Consider the following 5,000-nt stretch of genomic DNA (forward strand, 5'->3'; position numbering starts at 1 on the left):
TTTTAACGTACCACTGTTTTAACGTACCACTGTTTTAACATACCACTGTTTTAACATACGACTGTTTTAACATACCACTGTTTTAACATACCACTGTTTTAACATACCACTGTTTTAACGTACCACTGTTTTAACGTACCACTGTTTTAACGTACCACTGTTTTAACGTACCACTGTTTAAACATACCACTGTTTTAACATACCAATGTTTTAACATATGAATGTTCTAACATACCACTGTTTTAATTTACCACTGTTTTAACGTACCACTGTTTTAACATACCACTGTTTTAACGTACCACTGTTTTAACGTACCACTGTTTTAACGTACGACTGTTTTAACGTACCACTGTTTAAACATACCACTGTTTTAACGTACCACTGTTTTAACATATGAATGTTCTAACATACCACTGTTTTAACATACCACTGTTTTAACATGCAACTGTTTTAACGTACCACTGTTTTAACATACCACTGTTTTAATTTACCACTGTTTGAACGTACCACTGTTTTAACATACCAATGTTTTAACATATGAATGTTCTAACATACCACTGTTTTAACATACCACTGTTTTAACGTACCACTGTTTAAACATACCAATGTTTTAACATATGAATGTTCTAACATACCACTGTTTTAATTTACCACTGTTTTAACGTACCACTGTTTTAACATACCACTGTTTTAATTTACCACTGTTTTAACGTACCACTGTTTTAACATACCACTGTTTTAACATACCACTGTTTTAACGTACCACTGTTTTAACATACCACTGTTTTAACATACCAATGTTTTAACATATGAATGTTCTAACATACCACTGTTTTAACATACCACTGTTTTAACGTACCACTGTTTAAACATACGACTGTTTTAACGTACCACTGTTTTACCATACCACTGTTTTAACGTACCACTGTTTTAATATACCACTGTTTTAACGTACCACTGTTTAAACATACCAATGTTTTAACATATGAATGTTCTAACATACCACTGTTTTAATTTACCACTGTTTTAACGTACCACTGTTTTAACATACCACTGTTTTAACGTACCACTGTTTAAACATACCAATGTTTTAACATATGAATGTTCTAACATACCACTGTTTTAATTTACCACTGTTTTAACGTACCACTGTTTTAACATACCACTGTTTTAATTTACCACTGTTTTAACATACCACTGTTTTAACATATGAATGTTCTAACATACCACTGTTTTAACATACCACTGTTTTAACGTACCACTGTTTAAACATACCAATGTTTTAACATATGAATGTTCTAACATACCACTGTTTTAACGTACCACTGTTTAAACATACGACTGTTTTAACGTATCACTGTTTTAACATACCACTGTTTTAACGTACCACTGTTTTAATATACCACTGTTTTAACGTACCACTGTTTAAACATACCAATGTTTTAACATATGAATGTTCTAACATACCACTGTTTTAATTTACCACTGTTTTAACGTACCACTGTTTTAACATACCACTGTTTTAACGTACCACTGTTTAAACATACCAATGTTTTAACATATGAATGTTCTAACATACCACTGTTTTAATTTACCACTGTTTTAACGTACCACTGTTTTAACATACCACTGTTTTAATTTACCACTGTTTTAACATACCACTGTTTTAACATATGAATGTTCTAACATACCACTGTTTTAACATACCACTGTTTTAACGTACCACTGTTTAAACATACCAATGTTTTAACATATGAATGTTTTAACATACCACTGTTTTAATTTACCACTGTTTTAACGTACCACTGTTTTAACATACCACTGTTTTAACGTACCACTGTTTAAACATACCAATGTTTTAACATATGAATGTTCTAACATACCACTGTTTTAATTTACCACTGTTTTAACGTACCTCTGTTTTAACGTACCACTGTTTTAACATACCACCGTTTTAACATACCACTGTTTTAACGTACCACTGTTTTAACATACCACTGTTTTAACATATGAATGTTCTAACATACCACTGTTTTAATTTACCACTGTTTTAACGTACCACTGTTTTAACATACCACTGTTTTAATTTACCACTGTTTTAACATACCACTGTTTTAATTTACCACTGTTTTAACGTACCACTGTTTTAACATACCACTGTTTTAACATACCACTGTTTTAACATACCACTGTTTTAACATACCACTGTTTTAACGTACCACTGTTTAAACATACCAATGTTTTAACATATGAATGTTCTAACATACCACTGTTTTAACGTACCACTGTTTTAACATACCACTGTTTTAACATACCACTGTTTTAACATACCACTGTTTTAACGTACCACTGTTTAAACATACCAATGTTTTAACATATGAATGTTCTAACATACCACTGTTTTAATTTACCACTGTTTTAACGTACCACTGTTTTAACATACCACTGTTTTAATTTACCACTGTTTTAACGTACCACTGTTTTAACATACCACCGTTTTAACATACCACTGTTTTAACGTACCACTGTTTTAACATACCACTGTTTTAACATATGAATGTTCTAACATACCAACATGTTAGAACATACCATACCACTGTAAACCTTATATTACATTAAAGAATAGTATATAACCTTATAACCTTTAAAATATATAATTGAATTGAACCTTATATAACCTTAAAGTATAGTATATAACCTTATATAACCTTAAATAAATCGTATATAACCTACAATATAAATAAAGTATAGTATCTAACCTTATATAACATTAAAGTATAGTATATAACCTTATATAACCTTAAAGAATTGTATATAACCGTATGTAACCTAATTTTATCTGATCTTAAATTATAGTACATAAAGTTATCTAACCTTAAAGTATATTATATAACCTTATCTGACCTTCAAGTATATTATATAACCTTATCTGACCTTTAAGTCTATTATATAACCTTATCTAATCTAACCTTTAAGTATAGTATATAATCTTATCTGAGCTTAAAGTATACTATACAACCTTATCTTATCTGACCAAAAGTACAGTATATAACCTTATAGTATTGTACATAACCTTATCTTATCCAACCTTAAAGTATTGTATATAACCTTATTGTATCTGACTTTAAAGTATAGTATATATCCTTATTTAACCTATTTAAGTATCAGGGTCTGTAAGTCTACAGGTTTGTAGACCAGTGGGTCATCAGGCCTACAGATCTGTAGGTCAGTAGGTCTATCGGTCTGTAGGTTTACAGGTGTGTAGGTCGGTCGACAGGTCTACTGATCTGCAGGTCTGTAGGCCTGTAGGTCTACAGGTCAGATGGCCTACAGGTCTGTAGGTCTACAGGTCTACTGGTCCGTAGGTCAGCAGGTCTACAGGTCTACTGTTCTGTAGGTCTATTGGTCTACAGGTCAGTAGGTCTTCTGGTCTGTGGCTCTACAGGTCAGTAGGTCTACTGATCTGCAGGTCTACAGGTCTGTAGGTCTACAGGTCTGCTGGTCCGTAGATCAGTAGGTTTACAGGTCTACTGTTCTGTAGGTCTATAGGTCTACAGGTCAGTAGGTCTACAGGTCTGTTGGTCGACAGGTCAGTAGGTCTACTGGTCTGTAGGTCTACAGGTCCTATGTCTACAGGTTTGTAGGTCAGTAGGTCTACAGTTCTACTGGTCTGCAGATGTAATGGTCTTTAGGTCAGTAGGTCATCAGGTCTGTAGGTCTACAAGTCTGTAGGTCAGATGGGCTACTGGTCTTTGGGTCTTCAGGTCAGTAGGTCAGTAGATCTACAGGTCTTTAGGTCACTAGGTCTACAGGTCTGTAGGTCTACAGGTCTGTATGTCAGTAGATCTACAGGTCTTTAGGTCAGTAGATTTACAAGTGTGTAGGTCAGTAGGTCTACAGATCTGAAGGTCAACAGGTCAGTAGGTCTACAGGTCTCCTGGTCTAATGGTCTGTAGATCAGTAGGTCTACTGGTCTGCAGGTCTTGTGGGCTTTAAGTCAGTAGGTCTATAAGTCTTTAGGTCTACAGGTCTGTCAGTCTACAGGTCAGTAGGTCTACAGGTCTACTGGCCTGTAGGTCAGTAGCTCTACTCATCTGTAGGTCTACAGATTAGATGGTCTATCTACAGGTCTGTAGGTCTGCTGGTCTACATGTCAGAAGGTTTATAGGTCTGTAGGTCTACAGGTCAGACAGTCTTCAGGTCTGTTGGTCTACAAGTTGACAGGCCTGTAGGTTGAAAGGTCTGTAGGTCTGCTGGTGTACATGTCAGTTGGTCTATAGGTCTGTAGGTCTACAGGTTAGACAGTCTTCAGGTCTGTAGGTCTACAGGTCTACTGGTCTGTTGGTCTCCAGGTGTGTAGGTGTACAGGTCAGTCAGTCCACAGGTCAGTAGGTCTATAGGTCTACTGGTCTACTGGTCTGTAGGTCTATAGGTCTACTGGTCTGTAGGTCTACTGGGCTGTAGGTCAGTAGGTCTACTGGTCAGGAAGAGGAAGAGAGAGATTGCCAGAGAGAGAGAGAGACAGTGGGTGTGGGAGAGAGACAGTGGGGGTGGGGGGGTTCTGTCTGATGCAAATGAAACACAGACGGACAGACAGACAGACAGACAGACAGACAGACAGACAGTGAGGGACGTTTGTTGTTTCCCTCCAGTGACTCAGCACAAACCCGTCCCTCCCCCGTCCCTCCCCTCATAAGACAGTTTCCCTGATGAGTCAGTGGTTGCCATGGGAACGGTTGGTTATGAAACACTCCTGTCAGCGTGAGAGTGTTTCCCCAAATAACAGGATGTGTTATTTGGGGAAATCTGTGGTTCAACACAACGTTTTGAACAGCGGTGAGGTAATAACAACATGTGCTACATGACGCCACACGCGAGGGACCAAGGACCACTCCAGCGGATCATCGTGCAGCATCTGGGGCCACGCCCGTCTGGACGTCATTCTTCAAGAGGTTTATTCTACTTCCTGAGACGAGCCGGAACCAGGATGTTGTGACGGT

This window comes from Zeus faber, assembly GCF_960531495.2.
Source record: "Zeus faber genome assembly, chromosome: 2".
In the NCBI taxonomy this organism is placed as follows: Eukaryota; Metazoa; Chordata; class Actinopteri; order Zeiformes; family Zeidae; genus Zeus; species Zeus faber.